A 27,003-nucleotide genomic window follows, 5' to 3' on the forward strand; every position below is an offset into this window, starting at 1 on the left:
TTAAGAACTAAGAAAGCTCTTCTTCCTCCTTCGGAATCAGTAATTTTTTATTATTTTTTTTTTTTATCTGAAAAATATTTGCTGGCATTTTATTATGGTTGTGCAATTATACTGTATTAACTATCAAAAGGATGATTATCTTTTTCTTAAAAAGTCAGCGTACTGCAGTAGAAATAGGAAAAGAAAACTATTTTTCAAAATTAACTGTATCCTAATACAAGAAATGCTATTTGAGTATGTAAGCAATTTTGGGTCTGTGGTAATTCTGCAATAATACATAGACTACACATTTACTAATGTTAGGTCTCATAGATCTTCAGAAATAAAGGTCTTTATCACCTCTTCAAGGTAAAAATACAACACACTTTAAATACATTCTAAGTGTCTCTCTTAGCAGTATATTGCAACTCTAACAACATTTCTGCTGTTATTACTTGGCAAAGGAAAACTATATACTCAGGACAGAGCCAAACCTCCAAAGTTGGGCTGTCTGTAGAATGGCACCAGAGTCTGTGTATAGGGCTACATTCTACTTTTCCTTTTAAAACAAAAAGCATTTTATGAGGTTAAGGGTTTTCAAATACAAACTGTATAATGATCCCAAAAGACTGTTGCTTTCAAACGGTGTTGAAAGATTTTTGGACTAGGGAAGCAGTGTAATAATGTAAGCGCTACCATATAATAATGAAAACATTTTGTTCTCTGCATTTCAATTCTTAAGATCCAAATCAACTGGTGGGTATAACAGATCTGTAGCTGTAAAAATCTGCAAAACCACACCAAAATTCAACTGTACAGAGCAAGATGAGGATTTTCATCTTCAAGAAATACAGGTCCCTGCTGTCTACTCTGTCAGCTTCAGGTACCAGGGAACAGCATAAACCGGGAGGTCTGACTTTTTCGTTGAGAGATGGAAGAAAACCCTAGTCTTGAAAAGAAAACTGAGCAAGCAATGATTTTTTATTAATGCTTTTTTCCTTCCCCCACAGCTGCGTCCCGCTGCAGGGTTAAGTACCCGTGTGCCAACCTGCCGGGCGCCGCTGCACGGGGAGCCGCAGGGTCAGCGCCCCGAAGCCTGGCAGCAGGGAGGCTCACGGAGAGGTATCCGCCGTCCCTGCGCCGCCGGGGCGGTGCGCGGAGCCCGCCCGGGGCCGCCGCTACCTGCGGGGCAGCGCGGGGCGGCGCGGAGCGAGGAGCGCCCGGGCGGGTCCCCGCGGTTGCCGCCGCCGCCCGCCCCGCCTTGCGTGGCCCGTGGGAGCGGGCCCGGGTGCCGGAGGCTGCGGGGAGGGCTGGGACGGGGCCCTGGCCAGGGGTTTCTCTCTCCCCCACCCCCTCCTTCTCTCGCCGCCGGTTCCCGTGAGGCTGCAAGTGCCGCCGCGGCAGCTGGGGGGCCGGCGGGGGATGCTGCTGCCGCCGCCCTGCCCAGCGCCGGAGTGAGGGCAGGAGCTGGTGGCGGCAGGAGCAGCCCCGGCGGCGGGACGAGGTGAGCGGGGCGCGGGCCCGCGGGCCAGGTGGGTGCGCGCCCGGGATGGGAGCGGGGCCGGGGAGGGGAGCCCTCCCGCCGGGACCAGCCCGCCCGCGCCGGGGGCACACGGGGGAGCGACGGACGGGGCGCAGCCCGCGGGCTCTGACGGGCGGGGAGCGCTGCGCAGCGCCGGGTCTGGCTTTGGGGCGCAGAAACCTGGAGAAGCAGAGCCCCTGGCCAGGCGGGGTGCGGAGCGAGCCCAGGGCGACAGGGAGCCGGGGGCACTTCAGGCTGAGCCCGGCCGGCCATGCCAGGTGCAGACCTAATTCCACGGAGGGACCCCTCCGCCTCCCCTCCCTAAATCTTGGGCAGGGTGGTTTCTGATACATGTAGGATCAGGCGAAAGGAGAAGTTTCCGTAGAGCTCTGAGGTGTTTTCTCTGGCTCAAGTTATCTAGGAATAATATTGAGGGGAAGAAGAACAGTAATTCATAACAAAACTTTAAAGAGCAACAAGTTGTTTTATTGAAATCACACGCGCTGGGAAAAAAAAAATCACCTCACTGATCCTGATAGAAAGAGGCTAATAGCAGTATCTTGAAACCGATTTATACCACAGTTACAAGTTTCTGAAGCCTTAGCACTATTCAAAACAAGTTTCACCATATATATATGAAGAGAGTTTTTGAGAAGTCCTGAATCTTCCCTCAAAATCTTCATTTTTACTTGGGTAGATATAGGATATGATAAAATTATTTTTGTAATTGTTTGAAGTGTCTCCCTATTTTTTGGGGGGTTTGTTTTTTTGGGGTTTTTTTTTTTTTTTGGTTTTTGGGGTTTTTTTACTGTTTTGGGGGGTTTTTTTCCTACTTGAAACAGGTGGTCTATTTTGCACTGTCCTCCTGCTCCCTCTTAGGCTCTGCCCCCAAAACCACTTCTGTGTGTCTTTCTGCGCAGTCATGGTGCAAACTAGATTAACCTTGTTGGACACTCTGGGCTGGATTCAGAGGAGCAGAGGGGACTGGTAGCCCTACATCTCCCAGCCATGGCCAGTGCAGTTCTCCTGTTTGGTCATGTATCATGGAGGAGAGAGTGACTTTGCAGGCTTTTCCCGATTTCCCCTTTTGAGTAGCGTCTCTATCACAGCTGGGACTTTTTTGCCTCCTACTCAAGTTTCACCACCCGGTGTAAACGCAAAGAGGATGTGCTGGGAGGGCCAAGGTCAGGGGACTATCAGTGAGGCGTTGCTAAGGCTATTTCCCAGGCACTGTGGTGCCCCTGAAAGTGTTTATGCTAATTGTGGAAATTAGAGCCCTTAAGTCTTGTACTTGATTTAGTCTGAGGCTGGGCAGTTGTGCACTTTTTTCACTTACTGTTCTATGCTCCTCCTCTCACAACACTGCAGGACTAAGTTTTTTTTGCAACGAGAAATAGAAGTTTCAGCCCCAAGAACAATATCTGTTTCTGTGCTCTGTGCATTCACTGGGGTCTGGCCATTGACCCCATGTTGTGAAGACCAAATTCTCACATCTTTTCTAGCTGTGAGAGTGGAAAAATTAGTTGGATGATTATTAGGAGTATGTTTAACTGAGCAGTGGTGATGGCTGTTCAGATGAAATACTATTCCAAAATCTAGTTTACATTTAATTTATATAATTGAAGTTGTTGAAATATGATTTTTTTTTAAAGAGGATAGATTATGGCAGGTTAGTGACTAGAAACCATACAAAGCATCCCAAAGTAATTTCTTTTGTTCTAGGACATGACAAGGCTGATGTTTGGAGACATCTAGAAAGTTATTAGGGTGATCCTAATTCTGTGCCCAAGTGTGTGTCAAATCTCATTGCAGTATTTGACACCAGACTGTCCTATCCTTAACTTCTCAGGAAGGTCAGTGATGGAATGGGTGACAGCAGGCAAAATTTTGACATAATTGTCAAAATGTCAATAGAACAATATAGAAGAGGTTGAACAGCTACTTCCTATGTTAAACTTTATGGCTTATTGGAAGAATTCAGATCCCAGGTCTGCCAGCCTGACACTCTTTCTACCATTCTCAAACCTCAATATTTTCTTGGTATTTGATAAGATTATTAGAATTTTCTTCTGAATTATGAGCAAAAATATTGAGTGAGACACGGGGACCTTTTCAGTTCAATCTCATTCCATCTACATGTTGGTTGCAAGCTGTTGGATCTATTGTTGGTTGCAAACAACTTATTCTGCATAAATTGACAGCCTTTCTCAGTCATTTATTAACTGCATGAGTGCAGAATTCTTTGGTTGCACTAATTCATGCAAACGATTTTGAGAACATTATTGACACCAAGTAGACAAAGGGAGGACATTGACAGAGAGGTGGTAGCCTTAGTACCGAAGTCTTCTCTGCTCATGTTTCAAGGTTGATTCCATGCAGGCACATTTTTTTTTTTGTTGTTAGGTGAGATGAACTGCCCAGCTCACAAAACACGAGAGACTGTAATCTCTTCATGCCTACATTAAATGATGGTGAAGGCAACACAATCTAGTGACTCAGTTGTAAAGACCATTCCAGAACCTGTTCTGGGCTTGGACACTGACCTCAGACAAACATTTTCTTTCAGATTTCTGGTTTGAAAAAAATGAGGATAAGAACTGTACCTCACAGGGTCTTGTTAGAAATACCTTGGATAGAAACAGGGGTTTCTGAAGCACACTGGAATTTTCATGCAAAAAGCTTTGCAGTGTTTTATGGTAAGGTTGGCATATGAGAGCAGGCAAAGCAGAGGGGTTCAAAAGTATCTGATCCTTTTCCCCTCCATTTTCAGGACAATTCAACTGACTTTTGTGGTGCAGAAGGTCAGTTGACCGCTTCTCTGATCTGCAACCTTCATAGAACCCCTGTATCTGAAACCAGCTTTAGTGATCTAAATCCATTTTGGAGCTTGAGGGAAAACTCTATGCTACTGAACTTTTAATTTTTATATATTAATAGTTAATTTGGGGCACTTGGGGCTGACATGTTAACCTGCCTCTGCTTTCTTTGCCTGGAACAGACTACTTTGTGTTGAATACTTTGGTGGACGAGATAGAGAACACCTGGGTGAGTGTCCAGTATGGGCAAAGGAGTTATTAAGTGCCTGGGTCCTGATTTTTGTTTCTTGAAAAATACTGGGGGTGGGGGGGAGGGAAGGATGTATTAAACCCAGCTGTAACATTGCAGATATAAATATGCAATATTCTCTTGAGCAGAAAGTGAGGGCCATTGTGCTGTGTCCTCAGTTTGGAGAGAGATCTGAACCAGTGTTCCTTGAGAGTTGTCAGAATGCAAGTACTTGTGGTTAATGGTGGCACTGCATGTGTTACAGTGAACATTCCAGCTCAGTGCACAGGGAGTAGGAATCTGCAATGACACATGCAAAGAGAAGAAAAGGAAGACAGAAAAAAGAAAGAAGGATGGGGAAGGGAAAAGAGACAGGAGGCAAGGGTGGCAATGATCCTAGCAAAGGGAACATTTTCCAGTAAGCAGTTCTGAATGTGATGTAAAAAATAACAACTGAAAGTTTTATTTTACTACACAGAGCCCAAATTCTTCCTTTGATCTCTGTACAAGCTTCCTTTTGGCATCTGTGGGAGATCAGTGGAGAGTGAGGAGTCTTGAATTTATGATGCAGCCTGTAGCCAGTCATGAAATGAAATTCAGTCCTCTCAAAAAATTATTATATAGCCGTGAGTCAGCCAGAAGGTACAGCATAGTTCTGAAATAAATGATAAAAGTCAGTCAACACAAAGACATCTCACAACCAAAACAGTAGGTAAGTTACGTGAATACTCTGATCATTGCAGCTAAACTGTTGGCATCTGTTTAAATAAGTTATCTTGGTGTCCATGCTAGTATCTACAAAAATTTATTGATGGGCTATTTTTTTTTCCTGTAATAGTTTGCACAAATAAAATTTTTTGAAATTTGTTTGAACAAATACGCTACTTTTGAGACAGTACTCGGCATCTAAAGTCAGGTATTTCATCTTAATAAGTTAGAAACACATTAAGTGACCTCTATGAGCAGCAATAATTTCACTACACTTCCTTAAATTATGGAATCTGTTTAGTAATTTTTCGTAATTAAACATTCTTCTTGAAAACAACAATTGGGAGCTTTAAAAGATAACAGATGCACCAACCTGTCAGAGCAAACCAAACACACAGGAAATCATTAAACTTAAGACAGATGACATCAGGAATTTTTTTTTCATATAATTAACATGAATAATCAACATATTTATAGGTCAGCTAATCTACAGAAAGATTATTTTTACATTCAAGAATTTGACTGTTGATGCTTCTCTTTGCCTATTGGGCTGCTGATATTCTTGGACACTTGACATCTTGAATTAAAACATTGAGAAACTAGGGATTTGGAGGTTCTTTACATACGTACTATGAGAAGCAGAACATTGAGGAGCAACCCAAAGTAAAATCTAATATTGAAGTGTTGCTAAAAATCATTCCTGCTATAAGCAGTTCTGATGACTTTCTGCCTTCAGTGACCAAGTCCTTCCAGCACCAGCACCAGCACCACTACACTGTTCAGAGTCTGCTGGATTTTGCAAGCAATAGGGCTCCTGGTCTGATACTTGTCTTCGCTTCAGAGAACATGTTATATACCAGAATAGTGGTCTACAGTATGTTCTGCAAACAGAAAAGAGAACTGGTCCTTGCCACAGAATGCTGAAGTTGTCTTAGGCAGACTAGTTTAAGGAGAAGAAGGACTCTTCATCTTTCAATTTCATGTCATCTCCTCAGGACAGAGCTTAACAGATGTTTCTTTCCTCCAGGAACAACAGTTCCTTTCCTCCAAGTACTATCTAACCTATATTTTCTGCTTTCTGTCCTCTGTGCTTTCTTGTTACCTTGTAGCCCTAATCTTCCTGAAAAGGAGGACATTCATTCCCCACTCCTGTTTTTCTACCCTCCGGCTCACCCATGGCCTGGCAGCATTAATTAAGCTTTTACTAGTGAAGTTTGTTTAAGAACTGCCTGTGTAAAAGAACATTACTAAAGACAAGCTGTTGAATAAATGTAATACTTGGGGGCAGGGGGTGATTTCCTCTAGCCCCATTATTCCTGGCTCCTCTAGTACCAGCTAGACATGAAAGCATAAGGGTTGGGAGCAGACTGATTGTTCCAGTGAATGCAGCAGATACATGGCTCTCATACTCGTTAGTGTCAAAGTGTCCACAGAACTCAGGAGCCCCATGGAACCATCCACCATGGCTGTGTTCACATGAGCCATTGCACAAAACTCCATAGTGTCAAGGGAAGAGGGAGGTTGAGGTCTGGTGGTGATGGAGTTTATCAGTGCATTTACAGATTAGGGACCTGGCTGTCAACCTTTGCACCCTTTCATCTTCTCAGAAAGATTGGTACCTTTAAAATTTTCAGTGAGTACCATTTCAGGTGCTCTGAGTAGATCTTTTGCAGGTCCTGTGTCACCTCTGCCAGTTGCTGCAGTTATCTCTGATATTCCAGCAAGGCACACTGCAGGCAAGTTTAAATGTTTGGACTAGTGCCTCAGTAGTAGGTGCTTGTGGCAGGGATTTTTTCCTTATTCCATCTTCTTCCACCTTTTACCTCACTGCTGTCTTTGCCACACAATGCATGTTTCTATTCCGTTCTTTGACACTGCTTGAAGCCCTATTGTGGGAAGCCATGGTGGAATGGGTCCACATGTACCAAACTCAGTCTGCTATGGTAGTTGCTTCCAAGATGACCAATATAGCTCTGTATGTTTTTAAATATTTTTAATGTATCATAACTGGTACTCACCAGGATCTTTTGACTAACCCTGGGTAAGCCAGCTGTCCAAGCCCTGCAACAAAGATCCAGTTTTCAGATCTCTGTGAGAGCATGTTTTACATTGAGCCCTTGAGGAGAAATTTAACTAAGCTATACCCAGTCAACACCAAGCAGTATGCTCTACACCAGATGCCATTCTTTCTATATGAGTGTTCTGTAAGTATTTTGAATTGTGGAGGTAGTTCCTTTCAGGAACTTTGTGTTGGAAAGACAACAATCTGCTCAAAGGACAACTAATCTGTGCCACATATAAATCCCACAGATACTTTATGCCTTCTGCATAGCCATATATTTTGTGAGACTGTCATATTCTTCTACAAATTATAAAATGTCATACCCTGCTGATGAATTTCCTCCATTTAGTGGCCTTCAGTATGGGAAAAGCACATGGATTTATAAACCAAGCTGTAATACTAAATCTTCTGCTGCCTGTGTTTATTATTTCAGACAACCTGCATATACTCTTTATCTCACCTTAGGGAGGCAACTGTGATTGTCCTGATTCATGTATTAGAGATTGAAGGGGCTGGATTCAGTTAGTGAGTGACAAACTGAGTATAAAAGTCTGGTTTCTAAACAACAGAAATAGGTTCCACTTTTTGTGCCACAATGTCTTTTCAGTACATTACTCCATATGATATCCTTGTCTAAAGCATTGTAATAAGGTTACAAACATAAATATCATCAGTGATATGTGGATATATATATATATATATATATATATATATATATATATATATATGTGCATGTATAAACATGAATTCTTCATAACATTTAGACTTCTGTTCTGTCTTTAACAAACACATTGATAGCATATGGTGCTTCCTTTACTTCCCAGAATAGTCCTGCTTTAAGTAATTTCAGCAGCTAGCTAGGGTACAATTACCGCTGCTTTCATTTCTTAGGAAGCAGTGTTTACATAGTTAATGGTCTCTGATGTGTCATGTCCATTTTCATACCAAAGCCTTCAAAAGCATCAGTCAATCAGAAAGCTGAGCTTAATCTTAAACAGGCCTTTACCCTCCCTCCTCCACAGTTAGAGCGCATATTTTGAATATTCTGCCTGGGAGCTTTCAGCTAAGAGGTTTGAGCAGTCTCTCCATGAAATGGTGCAGGACCTAGTGTCAGTGTACTGGCTTGCAGAGATGAGATCCCAGTCCTCCAGACTTAAGTAGCAGCTGGATGACATTTCTGGGGGTGAAAATTTCTGTGTGCCTCTAGAGGGTGAAGAGTATGCCAAGAACTTTTGAGGACCTGAGCTTTAACTCCTCATTATTAGTAACTGCAACCTCTTCCTCCTCTGGAGCTTCTGCAACACTTACTCTATTTGTTTTACTCTATTTAAGCACTGGAGTTTTGGTTCACAGCTGTGAAAGGCAGAAGTATTTAGTTTAATTTGAAAACTGATGTTGAAATGAAACCACGTGGTGTCTGATCACCAGTCATAGGTATATTCTTGCTTAGATTGTGCTCTGACAATGGGTACATGAGGAACTCTGTGGCTGGAATTTGACACAGGCATGATCAGTCACCATATGTTGGAAATAGCCACAATGAAGTAGATTAAGTATTTGGTAGTTGTTTTTCTTTAGTTGTTTTCATTCCTTCCATAGAGTCTATTTCAGTTTTCAGTTGGTAAACTGAGGCATTTTATGAAGGACAAGAAAAACTGGACACTTAATGGAAAGGAACTCAGTATGATCAGAAATACCCATACATTTTGGTCATTGTCATAGATGAACAGTATGGAGAGGAAATTCAGTGGTTATCTGTGCTGTTGGACTTCTTATTCTGTGTGCAGTGATAGAGCTGAAGGTATGAATGTCAGAGCCTGAATGCAGCCATTTTCCCCGACTTGTCAAGCTGTAATTGCCATAGCTGAAGCAAGACATGTCTGATGTTTTATCATCGGCACCACAGCTGGCAGCACAGTATAGTGAGAGATGCTGCAGGGTTAGCACTGAAACTAACAGCAGTGAGAGGGTTTGGAGCATATGGGGAGACCTGACAAGAGGCAGTAGTGGGGTGGGAATTGAGGCAGACAGAGAGTTGGCACTGGGCCAGAGTGCACAATGCCAGCTTACAGACCTGCCTAAGAGAAATGTGGGAAGAACATCATCCCTGTTGGAGTAAACAGGATCAACAAGATAAAACAAGGGACTGTGAGGCTGAGTGCTCCCTGTTTGTTGTTTGTGTAAGGACGAGATGCTTTCCCTATGTAATGCCTGCTTTCTATTTCCCCTAACAACTTATGTCTTGCTTTGTACATCAAAATGTATTTATACAAATAGACTTATTGCCTGCTACTGACACTGAGGCATAGCACTTAATTTTCCTTGGTTCTAGGCACAGAGTATTGCTAGTTATATCTGCAGATGATCATATTTCTAAGAACCTTTAGGCTGGTGATAGTGCCTGGCAGATGACACTGAAAAGACATTCCTGTGAGAAGAGACCATTGACAGAGACTATTATAGCGGAACACATTATTTTAAAGCCTCTATATCAAAACAGTGTAAATTACTTACTCTGAAATTACTTATTTTTCCTGAAAGTTTTAGAGTTTTACCAAAACGTCTTTCCTACAAACAATGCCACAACATCATTCATATTTGCGGTTTTTAAAGTGAAATTCTTATTCTAGAAGGGTATTTGTAGCAGTTTCATTTTTTCACACAATATGTCTTTTGTGATGTTTATCAGGGAAATAGCTGCAGTTACTAAAGTCTAAAACAAATCTTGGTGCTGTAATTTCTATTAACATTGCAAAACTGTCAGAGCTGACACAATAATTTGTATCCTCTCTCCGTTTACCTTGCCCAAAAAATTACTGACATGTAACTGAGAGTTGTTGACAGTTGTGCCAACAACCTGGGGGATGCAGAAGACTGTAGGTGACACCAAGGGTGCAGTTTATCCTCACAGTTTCCTGTTGCTGTTAGCAATTTGCAAACTGGCAGGTAGGTTTGGAGTGATGTCCATTAAAAACAATAACATTTTGTAAATTATAAGGAGTACACTTGCACGCAACACATGTGGACTAGTAAGATTTTGTTATTATAGGCACTTTGAAACAACCCTACATTATACAGCCTTGTTTGAAAAGTCTCTTATAGTAAATCAAAAGACACTGAAATAGCTGTCTCAGAAATACAAAAGGTTGACGTGATATAGTTTTAAACATACAATTCCAGACAGTAAAAATGTTGGCAACAGCTTGGCATCCAGATATTGTGTTTCATTCAGAAATCTGAAAGAACTTTTAAAAATGTCTAATTGCAGTGTAATGAGTTCCCATTTTGTATCAAGGATTATTAAATTAGAAAAAATGCATAACTATAATTTTCAGGTTCAGATTTCTGTTGTTGGATGCTTAGGTTCATATTCATGTCCTTGATCTAAATATAGGTTTAGATGGCAACTTGCATTCAATTTTGAAAAATTATCTGATTTCCCAGCCCAGAGATTGAAAAGAGGAATTTTTGATAAGCATATGAAACATATAAAAGCCTAAATATTTTGTTCCTCACTGGGATTCATCCTTTTTTCTTCTTCTTTTTTTTTTTTTTTTTTTTTTTTAATATTTGTCTCTGGCTTTAGACAGTGATTGCCAGTTAATTTATCTCTGTGATGCTCGCACTAATATTACACCACCTTCTTCAGAAGAAAAGCAATAAAAATTATTCAGGTATCTAATAACCTTACAACTAGGAAGGAAAGAGAGTTCATCATTCTTAGTTTAGCATGTAATGCAGCAGTGCTGCTGTGTACCTAACAATGCTCATGTCCTCCCTAGGTTAAGCATTTTAGATGAGCAAGAGCTCACATCCTGTTGGGGAAAGGGATTATGAGACCTATATCTCTTAATTAAGAGAACATGATTTTGCCAAAGAGCTAGCAGTAGAGTTAGATAATTCATGGCTCTCATCTTTTTTTTCAGTGCTGTGGCCTGATAGAAATTGAGCACAGTGACCTGTGGGATCATAGGATGGTTTGGGTTGGAAGAAGGCATAAAGGTCATTCCATTCCAACCTCCCTGCTATGGACAGGGATGCCTTCCATCAGACCAGGTTTCTCAGAGTCCCATCCAGCCTGGCCTCAAACACTTCCAGTGATGGGATGGGGCATCCACAGTTTTTCTGGGAAACCTGTTCCAGTGTTTCACCACCCTCACAGGAAAGATTTTTTTTCCCTAATATTGAATCTAAATCTCTTTCATTTTAAGACCATCACCTCTCATATGGTCACTACATCCTCTTATAAAAAGTCCCTCTCCAGCTGTCTTGTAGCCCTTTTTTTACTGGAAGGCTGCCGTATAGTGTCCCTCAGATTTCCTTTTTCCAGTCTTCTTATGTCAGAGACCCCAGAGCTGGATGCAGCACTCCAGGTGGGGTCTCATGAGGGTGGAGTAGAAAGAGAGAATCACCTTCCTTGATCTGGTGGCCAGCCAGAATGTGGTAGGTTTTCTGTGCTGGAAGTGCACATTGCTGGGTCATGTCAATCTTTCCATCTACCAGCACCCCAAGTCTTCCTTGAGCTGCTCTCAGTTGCCTTGCCTGTACTCGCTGCCTGTCTTGCCTGTATACTTAGCCCAGTTTAAATTAAAGTGCTCTAAGTTAATATTATGGCATTGTTTCATCCAAAAAGTTCACAGAGGAGAGTTTTTCAGTTGAGCTGTTTCTAAAATCCAGAGACCCATTGCCTTGGTACCAGCCAGCTCACTTAATGTCGCCTGTGGCTTGGGAAAACACCTGTAACTATTAAAGTTCTCCTTCTCCCCATGGTCCTCAGTTATCAAATACCCTGCTGGAACCACGGGCAAGCGGGTGATAGGCAGAGCAGTCCTGTAGCTACACTGCATGCAGGGCTGGAGCTGGCCTCTCTCTGTGTTACTGATTTGGGCAATTGCAAGGATGACATAAAGCTATTTTTGTTTCACCTTTGCTGGTCTTATGCCAAGAACAGCTTGGAGAACCTTGGCATGACTTGTACAGCAATGATTACTTCTGTGTAATTGTTTGCTGCAGCACAAAGTCTCTTCTCAGTCAACTGTTCAAACTATAGGGGGGGGTCACAGATGCTTAGATTCATTGCCTTCTGCTATCTTTTGTTTTTCTTAATAAAGCAATAAAATCCTTATCTGCATGGATTGTGTAAATTGTAAAAAGGAAAAAAAATAAACCTCTGTCCCGAGTTTATTTCATTTGTAAAACCCTCTGCAGGCCTGACATCTGTTTAACACGGTGTATGTTTACAGTCCAACTTAAATGGTTGAGTAATAATTACATTTAAAAATATACAGATGTCCTAATTGTGAACAAAATTCATAACTATATCAGATTGCAAACCCTATCCCAATTCTTACTCACTATGCCTCTGTTTTTCACAAATGCCCAAAGAAAGGGGATCTTCTGGTTCCTCTGCAGATTGATAACTGAGCTGTCCTTCTTACACTATCTTCTTGGACCATTTCTTCAGAAATATTATGCATGTTCCAAGACTCTACATCAATACATAGAAAACTACAGTAACAGCTGTTTGACATGGTATTATTCTAGGAATACCCTATGACTGTATGAACAAAGATTGTATGATAAAGCAAATCTCAATTAAAAAATCAAAAGGTCATTTTCATTCATTCTATATTGAGATGAAAGATGAAAAAAAATGGATGAATAGAGCAGTACAGACTTGAGCTCATGTTGTGAGGCTTAGCTAGTTATTTCTTCAGCTCTGTCCTAAGTCATGTGTTTCCATGACAGAAGTTATTTAAATTCATTTATATAAAATAGCAAGATAATAACTCATGTTCAATTGTGATTTGAGGAAAAACTCCTGCTCCCTGGCTACAGTGTGATTAAATCATGCATAAGTAATCAGGTAATTACAAAAGAAATATGGGTAAAATTGAAAGCAGGTTCTGAAATTTTAATTAGCTTTACACAGATTTTAGTATTTGCTTAGAAATTTGCATTGGGAATCAATTTAGTTTACAGTTCTTCAAGTAATACTAGCTATTCCATGGTCCTAAATCAGAAAGCATGTGGTGTATGACTGTTGGGTCCTTTTAAGATCACACCATATCAAGAGAATGGAAGCTCATCAAGTGTTGTTTGCCTGGACATCTCTTTTGCATTCAAAAATTAGAGCAGAGTTTGAACATTTGTTCCAAGCTATGTCCTCTTTTAATCCAGTTCCTGGCTTTGGGGGCTTTGCATTTTCCCTACAATTCCCATTGTCACACCTTCCCCACATGGCACGTTTGATTTGATCCTCTTGCTGTGTGGTCTGACCATTGGCAAAGTATGTTTGGAGGTTCATGTTCTGCAGGTGAGATACATGTTCTTCAGCCCAGGTTAAAACATCCGTTTTTGAGATCTGAGCCAGGCATCTGAGCAGACTGCCAGCATGTTCAAAAACAAGACAGCAGATGCTTGTGGTTCTCTGTGAATAGGGAAGAAGAGACTGAGGATGTTGTGGATTATATTGCTCCAAATAAGAAGTGAGGGTAGGATTTGACAGAGAAACTGAAATTACGTAAATCAAATTGTGGAAGCATATAAAATTTATATATGGAATTTCTTACTTTATCAATCATTGTAGCAATGTGTTTTGCTGGACCTCTATTGGAAATAGATCTTTATTTATAGGTCTGCATATGTATAGGTCTATATAAAACCCTCTGGCTTAGGGAAAGCTGATCTAACTGCAATGATTGCTCCATTTCAACATGTGTCAAATGCATTAATAGTGAATGGTGCTTAAACAGAAACCTGTCTCAAGATCTGAACCTCTTAAGGTGATGGACCTGTGTAACCATATTGGTTTGGAATCTCTGCCCTTGCAAAGGAGACATTGGATTTTATTTTTTTCCATATAGACTGAGTTGTTTTAAAGCTGCAAATTTTGCTGGGCAGTTATGATGCAGACTTTATTCATCATGGCTAGATTCCAGAAGATGCAGCAAAGTTGATAGAAACAGTTAGGCTGATAGAATATATTCTGACAAACACACAAAGACACACTGATGGGTTTGTATGTTTCTAAATACATAAATACATTAAATACCTCTATATAAACATGTGTTTATAAATTCAGAAGTATTAATCACCAGAATACAAAAATATGAGCAATGGTAGTGTCTGATTTATAGTTCTCAATAGAAGGTATGATGGCAAACACTCATGGTAAGGACAATTGGCTGAAAAATTGCTCATCTTTCAAACAGGAAAAGGAATAATTGAACTTGGATTCCTGGATCTCCACAGAGCAGTCCTCATTTTTTGTCTCCTGAGTACAGTTTGAGCATTGACTCTTCCTGATGGTCTTAACATGTGCACAGTAATATGGTTGGGAAACTTACCCAGCTGCGTTGCTCAGTCAGGACAGACTGAAGACAGAAAATCAGTGTGGGTTTTTAAAAACACCCTTGATATGTATGTCAGTAAGTATGTCAGAAAATTTAAACACCAGTGAAAATTTACTGGCCCAAGAATACAGCAGGCTTGCAAAAATGGGTTTTTAAAAAGTGATGATGTGACTACAAGATGTAAGTCTTAGGAGTAAGAATATTCATTGCAAATGATGACACTTAGTGATAGAAACATGATGTCCTTTTGCCTCAGTGCTTAAAAAACTTTCAATTGTTGGAGATGATGGTGGGACCTGAGGTGGGAGGTTAACTATCCCAGCTCATTGTGACTTGTTCTGAAATAAGCAGTGATGATTTCTGCTGGAGAGAGAACCTGGGCAAGTTATACATAGGTGAGCGTACATTCTTTTTTTTCTGTGTACATTAATTTTGGTGTACACTGCAATACTGAGAAGCTACTAATAAAAGTAATACGTTCTTGTGGTGGTCACCTCTTAATAATCTTTCTCTAAAATAAATAATAGAATTTTTCTTTCGGTCTCTCCAGAAAGCTCTTTGCTGTTTTCCTCTAAACTCTGAAGACAAGATCCCTTGATACTGATGTTCCAGACAGAGCTATTAGATCTGAGCCTCCAGACAGAGAAATTGAATTTACAGGTTTGATGTAAAATTTCAAAGAGCTGAAGGAGTGGAGAGAGACTGGCATGAAATAGTACTCTTTTCTCAGTTTCACTTTTGGGAAATTAAATAAACATTTAGAAATAAAATCATGAAAGCATTTTTTAAAATTAGATATGTAAGCATTAGCTGTTGATTACATTCTCCCACTTGCAAACAAATTGTAGCAATGTATCAATTGTCTTCCAAGAGTGTGGTGGCAAGGTTTAATTTAATGTTTGGTTGGAAGTCTTAGATCCATGGAGAGAAGCTATGAGAGCTGTCCACAGATCATTATCATAATTTTATATATAATAATACTGTGTTCTTTCATTTTGCTGAGGAACAATTATTCAGTCTCAACATCCTCCATCCTCCACAAAAGTGGTCACAGCTAATTGTTATCTATTTATTGGATAGGGAAGCAGAGATTTTTTTTTTTTTCTTTTGCTGCATTCAACGTTGCACAAGAAGTAAATGAGCAAGAAATGAAGCTGGCAAGAAATCAGGCATATACAGTGAACACTTGAAATCTTGCTGATGTAGTTGTTCACTGAAGTACCTCCTATTACTGTTTTCTTAGCAATGTTTCTGTAGCTAATGGGTTTAGCTCAGAAAGAGGTTACAAATGCTAATGGTAGTTTTGTGCTCTCCTTGATTCCTTGCGGAAGGACTCAGAGGGGGGTGCTTTGTTTGTTTGAAATTGTTGCCTTTAGCATTGTAAATAGCAAAAGAGGTGAATATTCTGTGTTCTGAAATTTTAGGAGCAGTCTGCCTTGACCCTTTGTAATTTGGAAAGGTCATGGAGTCTCTAGCAAGACTCTTTAACAATGTTGTCTGACATAATCAAGGTAAGCAACAAAAAAAAGGTTGAATGATTTGCTTAAAATTGCTGTTCCCAGTCACTTGGTAATGTTTGTTGCTTTGACTGTTGTGGTGGTGCTTTTTTACTGCCAGTCTGCTGTTTTAGTAGAGTTTTCTTGTTTACAGAATCCAAGTGCATTCCTGTGGTACACCTTAGGTCTGTCTTCCCTTCCCTGTGGGAAGGGAATTCCATAGATAGAATAATTTTAAGAGTATTGCCTTTCATTTTGTAACACATTGCTCTTTAGATGGCTACAGATCTGGTAGGTTTGGTCTTAGCAAGGGTACATTTTGAGTATTGAATCTGTATACAGTTAAAAACCAGAGAAAATCAGACATCACTTCAGTGAGGGTTTGAGTATGCATTTCCAGGTTCAGTGTTTACTTTTCCTTTTGTAAGTGTGGGCAGTTCTCTAAATAGTGAGATACCAATGAAATAACCTCTTGCTCATCTATATTTATTCTTATTTTGAGGCCTTGTCTTTGCTCTCTTCAGTGTGTAAGTCAAAACAAAGCATCACACCATTGCTAACACTGCAGGTTTAGCCTGCTATCTGAACATCAAGCCAGCCTTGTTCTGCTTCACTACAGTAGCACCCACAGGAAAAGGGCTCCAGATCTGGAAATTATCAGGGTTTTTTGTTTATGTTTGAGACCAGTATACATGTGACCTAGACTTCAACTTTTACAGTGCTGACACTATAGGAAACACTTTTCTTGTCAGTAAGCTGATCTGTCAACACCAGAAGTAGTTCTAACTAGTGGCTACTTTTTAGCCCATTTTCTGGTCACTTTGGTTAGATGGGCTCTAGGAGGATTGCCTTAAACAGCTGAAGCATCTAAGTGGAGGAATTACTCAATAACCAAAGTTTTGATGATCTGCAGCAGAATTCAGTATCACATTGCTCTCGTTTTACAACAGTGGCACATCTACAGCATTGTCTATACACACTGTCTCTCCTTATGCCCTGAGGCTTGTGTTGTGTCCTGAGCTCTCAACTGCTGTGAGACAGTGAAACATCACATATACCTTTCCTGTACCAAAACACTATGCATGCCTTCTGCCCCTCATTGACTCAGGAGAATCAAGCCTCTGAGTCATGCAGTGATTGCAACCTCTAAAGAAATATGTCCCTTTTTTGTTTTAAGATCTTGTAAGTCTATTAAATCTCTGGGTTTAAGTTTGTTATTTGCATCTCCCTCTACAAGTCTAGGGAGATAAGAAGAGAAAACAGTGAGTTAGTTGCACTTGGGATTGTCGCCAGTCTTTGTGGGATGGAAAATTCCTTCCTAATTCCATATCTGACTTTAAATTTGACCCTCAGCGTGTGAGCAAGTTAGACCAACATACGCACTTAAGAAAAAATAGATCCTTTGTGTCCTAGCAGGACACTGGTGCAACTTTTTCAGGGTCTCAGTCTAATTGCTGCCAATCAGTGAAGATTTGTCTTCCTTCAAGCATCCTAGAGCGTGCGGGTAAATTGGGCATCAGAAAATGAGCAGTCCTCTCCCTCCTGCAGGCTGTCCACAGAAGTCTTGAAACACGAGATTGAATTATGGAGTTATTTCAGTGCAGAGCCACAAGGAGGATGAGTACATTGAGCGCAGCACACTGGTGCCCAGGGGAGAGTTTAGTTTTGTACATGCCAATATTAGTGATCAATCATACATTTAAACTGTCTTCTTCACTGCTAGCTTTTGTGTTTGTATCAGCTGTTAAGAAACATGGCTCATTTTATAATCTAGAGGACTGATCAAAAAATATGGAATAGGTTCACAATGAGATAGATCTCTGGGTGGTGTCTTTAGAAAATACTCCTCTCATTGATACCATCCCTTAAACAAAACCTTTAAGATCTATCCATGAACAAGTTCTGAATCTATTAATTGCAACTTTTAATCTGGTCAATCATATGCCTTGGACATGCCCATGTTGTAGCTATATAGTTGTCTTTATCTAGTTCATAATTTCATAAAAAGAACAGTGCAGGTTTTTAAAAGTATGGTTTGAATTCATAATATTTTATCCTCATTGATTTTTAGAAAGACTGCTGGCTTATTTAATTTCATTGGTGTACCCAGACTGATATTGGGGTATGGTGCCTATAGTTTCCTGGGCCTTCCTTCTTTAGTAGTTATTTAGTAACTGCATACACTTGCCGTTCTCTGACCCTTTGAAATTTTCCCATTTTTCCATGAGTTGTTCAGTATCAACACTAGTGATTCAGAGAACTCCTTATTTAGTTTATGTTAGACTCCAGGCCTGTTGATTTGAAAACATTTAATTTTAGCAGATCTCGTCTCACATCTCCTTTTATTACCTACAGTGAATTTTGTTGGGCTGACGTAATATGGGATGATCCTTTCTACAGCTTCATTCCAAGGACAAAGCAATGTGCGAAGGACAAAATGTTTATTCGATATTTCCGCCTTTTTTGGGTTGTCATTTACAGTTTTATCACCCGCATCAAGCAATGGGCTCATGGCCAGTCTCAGGCACATTTCATATTTATAAAAATATCATTTTTGCCTCTTTACCTCTGTTAACTATTTACTACTTCCTTGATCTTATAAACTTCTTTCATAAATTCCCTGCATGTTTAGAATCTTAGCAATTATTAGTGGTTTTTCTTTCCCCTTTCATCAATGCTACAAATAAGTGGTCTTTAGTATTTTTATTGCCAACTTTTTTTTTTCAGACAGCTTCTGGTTTAGTGTAAATATTTTTGTGCCTGGAAGTGCATTTTTGGTCCATGACTGGATAAGCTTAACACTTTAATTTACATTTCCCATTTGATTTTACACTACCAATCAGTAGGAATAATGATTGTCAAAGTTTGTCCTGTTTAAACTCCAAGCCTGGTTGAAACCAGCCCCCTCTGACTGATTCATGACACATTCTGCTTGAATATCGTAATTGTAACCACATCACCAGTGTTGGTACCCAGGCAATTACCAGATGAAGGCAAGCACTAAAAATTTCCAGTCCATCAAAAACAATTCTGTGGCTGCACAGATTGAACTCCCACAGGGAAATTTTTACATTACCACTAGAGCCCCAGGAAGCTTAAAAATCATCTTGTTGCTGGCCACTTGATGGGTACAGCAATTGCCCCTCAACACATTTTTTTTTCACGTTAGCAAGGAAATTGTAATAAGAAGCAGTCAGGAAACAGGAGTAAAAGGTTATTAGGAACAATTCCAGTGAGTTTCCCAAAGGAAGCATGAGAGGTTGCCTGAAAATCCTTAAGTTATTTTTCCTTGCATTGGCTGCTTGTGCTTGCTCCATGCTGTTTGCTGCCCCTGCTGTTGTGTTGATGGAAATGCTTATAGGGCTGTGATGTAAATAAGAACACCAAGACTCAATCAGATTTTTAAAATGTTACCAGTGAGGATGTGTTCTGATTTACAGCAGGATCCTCTGGAACTTTTATCAGCCAAATATCTATTCTTGGAAGTTTTAATACGAGACATGAATAAAACACAGGATATTTTGTACCAGTCCCCAAGGCAGAGAACTAAAATAGATGTAGGCTGTCCTTTACATGGTGGCAAGTACAGAGTGCTTCTGTGACTCCAATGTATGAGCAATTTTGGCTCCAGTTTAAGGAGACTGTACTCTGAGATGCTATAGGACTCCCCCTCAGACAGGAAAGGGAGGAAACAAAGTCAGGTATACAGCTGGGATCTTGTTGGGAGCTGTTAAAAAAAAAAAAAAGACCATCCAAAGGGAAGGCTATCCCTTCCACTGTGAAGTGAATTTTTTGGTTTATCACTTTAGGTGAAGGGGAATCTGGTTCATACCCTGGTCTTGCACTCTTCTACTCTTCTTGTTGCTGAAGAACAGATCCCTAAAGGAAGAGGATCCTCACCTTTTGAAACTTATAAAAGGGTCTATATTTCTTCCACTTTTTCTGAGATTTTCTGAGGCAAGGGGTATCATTTCATTCTTTGAGTGGCTTATGGGATGCCAGGAAAAAAAATTTGAATTCAAAAGAGGATAGTATGGTTTTCTTTGGGTAGGTACCAAGATTCCTCCCAGGAGAGAAAAAAGTATGGTTGAGAAATGGTGAATGGACAGAGCTGCTTCCTTTGCTGTTCCTGAAATAGTCACTCTTGTCACCTGCCTTTCCTCTCACCTTTTCTCCCACTCATCTTTCCCCTCAGATAATGAGAGCACCTATTCTCTCAGCCCTTACAAGACCTAAGTGGGGATGGAGTGAAGCCCTATGGGTATGGGGCTGATTGCTGTGGAAAATAATTGGAAGTGGAAATGCTTGTCCTAATCTGGCCCCCTTCTGGTATTCCTTCATTTGACGCATTAATCCTGCTACCAGCAGGACTAGTCAGCATAATGTCCCATTATAAATAAAACTATGCACATAAATATCTAGTCAAGGTAGAAAATATGTTTGGTGGGTTTGCCTCTTCTCTCTTCTCTTCTCTTCTCTTCTCTTCTCTTCTCTTCTCTTCTCTTCTCTTCTCTTCTCTTCTCTTCTCTTCTCTTCTCTTCTCTTCTCTTCTCTTCTCGTCTCGTCTCGTCTCGTCTCGTCTCGTCTCGTCTCGTCTCGTCTCGTCTCGTCTCTTCTCTTCTCTTCTCTTCTCTTCTCTTCTCTTCTCTTCTCTTCTCTTCTCTTCTCTTCTCTTCTCTTCTCTTCTCTTCTCTTCTCTTCTCTTCTCTTCTCTTCTCTTCTCTTCTCTTCTCTTCTCTTCTCTTCTCTTCTCTTCTCTTCTCTTCTCTTCTCTTCTCTTCTCTTCTCTTCTCTTCTCTTCTCTTCTCTTCCCTCCCCCCTCCCCTTCTCTCCCTCTTCTCTTTTTTCCACCTGCTGAAATAAGCACAGCAGAGTTGTTTCTTTATCATGCTCCTGCTCCTGCATTTTTCCAGCCCAATTAGGCCATTACCAGGGCTAAATGAGGCATAGAGCCTCCAAAAGTCACACCGTCGTCCCGGAGATGAAGCTCGTAGAGCTGCAGAGCTGGCTGGCAGGCAAGGCGGCTGGGGCTCACCAGAGTGTGACCCCAGGTGTTTTTCTGCTCCAGAAAGATCACCTTCAAAAAGGAGTGAGGGGGAAGTCAATAAAAGAATATTATTTTTGAAAGTGCTGTGTTAACAAGAAGTGGCCATATTGTGGTCAATTAACTCAATTGCGTTTCTCAGGGACGCACAGAGGAAGTGAGTGGCCATGGTGTCTTCTGATTTCTGGACCATGTGGCAGAACAGGCCATGAAGACCACGAAAGCTTTCAAGTATCTTCCAGTAGTTCTGGTATTAGTTTTTTGCTTGCTAGTCAAGAGCTCCCCTCCCTGCCCTTAAGTCTGGGAGTAGTGGGCAATCCCACTCTCCTGACATACAGCTGGTATTCCAGCATCCACGCTCCCTATCCAGCTGAGAGCCTTCAATCATTCATATCATGCCAGTTTGTGCAAGAAAGCAGGGTGCTCTTCAATTCTTTCCATGGCACAAAACCTGTATTTGATTCTATTCCCAAGCTGCTGGGAACTCTCTGTTGGATATGGAAATGATGCAGAGGAGGATGTCGTCTCTCCTGCCCTGAAGCTCTGGTATTCCTCACCAATCATGCTTAAATTATGAACTGGAAAAAGATATGTTGTAATATCTAACACAATGGGAACAGGCCCTGTTTAGAAAGGCGGAGCACACAAAGCCTAGCAATTCAGTTCATTAAAGCCTGGGATCCCTTGCTTTATTTCAGAGAGGATCTGTGCCAGAAAAGAGGCTGATTTCAAAAATATGCTGTTTCAAGAACATAAGGTGTTGTGTGCTGAAAGAAAAATAATACATGCACTCTTATGAATTTTATTTTTGTGCAATGCAGATAATGGATGAAATCCTTTGCTGTGAATACAGATTATTTTGGAAGCTAAATAGCTTTGCTTGTCCCTACTTCTACTTGAGTTCTGCTGCCTTTACTCTCACTGAACAATACCTTAGTTACCAGCTAAATCATATGAAAATTCCTGAAGAATGTGGTAGTAGTAATACTAAATTCACCAACTAAATAAATCTAGATGTGAGAAAGATACAATTCCTAGCCTTTTTCTGGTTTAAAAGCATGATAGGGGACTTCTTGAGATAGATGTAGTTAAAAGGAGCCCATACTTGAGCATTATTAGACGTGTTCCTTTGGATTTAGTTATTTGAGGTGCTAGTCCTAAAGAGTGTGCTCTTCATCTGGGCAGTCTCCCCAGCAAGTGTCATGCTCCTGGTCTTCCTCAGTGCCAAATCCAGCTGATTTTGTTAATTGAGTCATCACAGCAGTTTAACCTAAACTGCCAGAATTTGCAGGAGAAAGCTAAAGTGAGGATTCAAGATCTATTTTGATGACTCTTTGGAGCTCCTGATGACCTCCAGTATTGATGCAATAAAAAATCACAGTGAGATTGTGATATCTGTGGTGATTGTATCAGCTAAGGAGAATGACAGGGAAATTCCAATAGGGGAATACCTTGTTCACAGGAGTGTTTGATTTTTTTTTTTCTTTTTTTAAAATTAAGGCTGGTTTTCATAAATCTTTTCCTATTTGCTTAGGACATTAATCAACTGCTAGCTAGTGGCGCAAGACATGCCCTTTATTACACCAGCCCTATAATTTTCTAACTGAACATTTTTGAAGCAGGCATCACTGGATACAACTGGAGGCTGGTTCTTATACTGAATGGACTGTGATTTGAATCTGGATGGTAATTTCCAGCATCCTCTTATATTATAGGGCAGATAACATGCATCTGTAGGGTTCAAGATGAATTCTATAAAAAATTAAGTGTTTATACTTGTCCACTCCATCTTTTACAAATCATTGTGGAAAGTTTGCTTCCTACAAACCTGTAAATAATATGATGTATCCCTGGAGAGGGCAGGGGGTGCAATGGAGGAGAGCAACACTGGCTGTTTGCACTGGTGTTGCTACTTGCCAGTACTGGCTCCCTGTCATGGATCCGTGGTATTATCTTACTGACATCCACAGCCACAAAATGTAGCCCCACAGGCCCAGGCAGCGTTTCTTGGCTTAATAAAGTAAATAATCATAACTGACAAACAAGTTCTTGCATATCACATTGATCATAGGCAGATGAGGGTCACTGTTCCTATTCCAGGGGTCAGTGTATAGCGTACAGGATTGTATTCCTCCCTGCCCATTCCATGGAACATGCTAGCACAAGCCAGATCTGCAAAGAAAAGTCAGCAGAACTTGCCTTCTCTCACTGTAGGACTAGAATGGCACATGTGCCTGCCTGTGCCCATAACTCACTTCCCCTCACTCTTGCAGTTCTACTCTTGAATTTCTTCTGTGCCTTTCACTGTTGTATTTTAATGATTTATGGGCTTAGCAGAGCTTCTGTCCTTGCTAGAGTTCAATATTTCTGATGACCTTTCCAAGACTCTCTTTACATTAAATCTGTTTTCTTTTCCTGGGGACCCTGTTCACCCTTGTCTAGCAGGAAGAGGTTACAGGTCATGTACAGGCAAAAGAAATACAAAAATAGACAAAATATTTTGGTATTAGAATGAAAGGATGAGAGAGAAGAAAACTGGAGAAGGAACAATAATTATTCCATTCAGAAAATCATAATGAAGATAAAATAAGCAATGGAGAAATGTTAAAAAAAAAAAAAAAGAAAAAGAAAATATTAGGAATAAAAAAGCCACAAAAATCCATAAGAATTTATTAATAAATCATGCTGGACTCATTATAAAAAGAAATTATCCAACACAAAAAAAGTGTTTATTTGTTTTTAATAATAGCATAAATGAGAAAGGAATGATCAGCCAGAGGCTACTTTAGCCTCTGATTCAGCAAACCACTAAAGTACATGCTAAGCTTTTAGAATCTACTAAATTTCATTAAAAACAAGTCTCACTAAAGTTGGGCACATACTTAAGTGTTTTTTCTGAATTGGATTTATGTTGAAACTGGCTCAGAATTACAGTTGTCCTTATTGTTTGGTTCACTGAGGATTCTGCAGGGGAAAAAAATGTGAATAAAGCATTTTACTTCAATCACAGATGTTTTTAAAAACAAAATCAAGTAAAATTAAAATAAATTACAAAGCAAAATATGTTTTCCACTTGAAGCAATTTGACAAAGCTGAATTTGAAAAAGTGTTCAGCTCTCAGATCTGGTTTATTTTTGGGTTTTTTTTGTTTGGGTTTTTTTGGGGGGTTTTTTTGGTTTTGGTTTTGGTTTTGGTTTTTTTACTAGAGAAAAGCCTGTATCAGCCTTGATTCAGCTGATACTCAGTTTGATATCTGTTGACATAGATGAAGCATAGTCGCAATACACTTCTAAAACTATTTCTGGACACTATTACAAGTTGGGAAGCAAAGTCTCAAAGTAATTGACATATGGCTGCCAAGCCAGGCAGGATAAAGAAACAGGTATCATGTCAAGGATCCTTCCCCACAATAGCTGTGGGAGAATGCCACTTCCAACAAACCCATACCAAATTGTAATCAGAAACATGCTATCCCAGTTTACTTAAAAGTTGCACTTAACAGACAAATTGACTTTTCTAGGGGCTTGCTCCTAGTCCTGACTGATCATAGGTTTTGGAAATAAGAATTTTGCTGATACAAATCATATTCTTCTCATGTTTATTTACATGATCTGAGCTTATTGGCTCTTGCTGTTTTGTAGAGGCATAATCCAAAATTGGTTGATTAACTGAGAGAAATACAGGAAGATAATTATGCATTGCCTTATTTGAGAAATCTTTTTCTGTTATTTCATCTTCCCTGACCCTTCTGTTTGCTAACCAGCAGATCTAATGCTGATCAGTCAAAAAGCATGACATCTCTTTTGAATAACACTCCACTAAATTGTGTAATTTTAATTTTAACTATTCACAAATGACTGACTGCTTTGGCACCTCTCTGACCCCTCCTCTGTTCTTTTCTGTCTCACAATGTAGAACAGAAAAAGAAAAGCAGTTCAAGATGCCCTATCCTGATGACCAGTCCTTCTAACCTATTATTTTCTAAAGAGAAGAAAGAGAGGTAAAAATTAGAGAGAAATTTAAGGTATAGAGCATCCAGGAGTTAATAACAACAATCCTTCCTCCTTATTCTGTCCAGACAGACTACAGCAACACAGTTTCATAAACTGTGTTCTTTGACTGGCATTTTTTGATATTAAAGAACTGAGCTGAAGACTTTTCATTTTCTTGTAGAAAAGCCCATCTTAAAAAAGTGGATTTATGCAAAGAGCATAACATAATCATGTTTTTTTTTTTTTATGGACATGCTGACCAAGGAAAAAGGACTTTGCTAGAGAGATTCAGTCCTTTTGTCAGCCCCAGAGATGTTTCATGTAAGAGAAGAAGAAGAGAGATTAGAAGCTGGGAAAGATGAAGAAACTTCCCAGTTACCTACCCAGGGTCATTTTCTGCTGGTGGACTTCACTTCTGTGGGCTGTGAACACAGCACCTGTTACCACTTCTGTGTGTCTCAAGGCCAGACACACAGAAAAAGTAAGTCCTGCAAATCAGGAACTAAGAGCAATTCAGTTGGGTGACATTTGCTGGCAAAGCTCCTGCATTGGATGTCCAGGAAAGACTTGCTTGAGATGCAGGAATGTACATATGATGGTACAGAAATTTAATGTGCCCTGAAAGGCACACAGGGTGAGTGCATGGCTGTTTCGCCTGCAGGCAAAATCTGAACAACTCAAATTTCACAAGCCACATCCCAGTGCCATATGCACCATGCCACACGGATGGAAGTTGTCTTCATTCTCCAGAGTATCCCCCAGGCATTCTTTCTCTAGCTGTTCAGGAGGATCTAGTCACATCCCAAAAACATAGGATGGGGTAAAGTATCTCTGACTGAAATGCACAGTCGTTAGCATTGTTAGCACGGTTGAGACTTTCTTTAGGAGCAAAGAAAGAGAAATCAATTTAATAAAAAAAATGTTGCCTTGGCAAAGTGTTTCACTTCCTATTTTATTGCAGCTCTTACTGGTCTCCCATGATCTTCTCCGTATATAAAGGCAAAAATCATCCAAACTGTGAAGACATCTTTAGATTGATATTATATCAAAGGCATCTTTTATCCACCTTAAACAATTGGATAAAATGATGGGCTTTTTAACAGTCAAGGTAGGAAACGACCAAGGTAGCAAACCATGGCAGAGCAACAGAAGGTCAGAATCTGGAACACAGAGAAACAAAACAGGACACCTTTAAGATGTAGGCAAGATGGATTCCCTGGTACCTGTAGTCTCTAAATCTGAGATTGCTCAAGGGTTTGATGCAGCCCACAGCATAAATTAGCGTAATCAATAACTAGTGGCTTTATGGCAATATCCCAAAAGGCTGCAGATGGGCTGCTGTGGCTCTGGAACTCTCTAGGACCTGGAAATCCCTCCAAGCCCATTTGTTCTGCGTGGATCCTCTTTGGTGCTGTAGCTCTTAAGCATGTCTTAGCAGTTCTAGTGAATTTGTCAAGGTTCTTGTCCAAGATGCCTTGATAAACTCGTGCATTCCAATGCTCCCTTGGATGTGTACACACATGCACTTTTCACTTATACTGAAGAAGGCACAGGAGTGGAAAGATGAGGAGTTGTAGAATTGTCTTATTCACTTCCAGTATTTGTTTCAGAGGTTTGTGATAGGGTTTGTAGAAAAGAGACTTAGCTCTTATTGCAGAAAACACTTAAGGCCTTCATTTTGTTCAGAGGAACAAAAGCAGTCACGCCTGTGAGGTCCCTGAAGCTGCTTCTCATCCTGACTTACAGCCACACCTGTGAAGAAATTACTCCAAAGACATAAGTCACCCTCCACATGGATTT

At 40.3% G+C, this 27,003-nt stretch overlaps 1 protein-coding gene across 1 annotated transcript in view; it reads left to right on the forward strand.

The window, feature by feature from the left end:
• Positions 1-1,368: 1,368 nt before the first annotated feature.
• Positions 1,369-27,003, forward strand: part of CASR (calcium sensing receptor) — a 74,478-nt gene continuing 48,843 nt past the window's right edge. The window contains exon 1 of the mRNA XM_030266770.4: positions 1,369-1,483. The gene's annotated coding sequence lies outside the window, so the exon portion shown is untranslated. The remainder of the gene's footprint in view (positions 1,484-27,003) is intronic.

The sequence above is a fragment of the Taeniopygia guttata genome, chromosome 1 (assembly GCF_048771995.1).
Source record: "Taeniopygia guttata chromosome 1, bTaeGut7.mat, whole genome shotgun sequence".
Classification (NCBI taxonomy): domain Eukaryota; kingdom Metazoa; phylum Chordata; class Aves; order Passeriformes; family Estrildidae; genus Taeniopygia; species Taeniopygia guttata.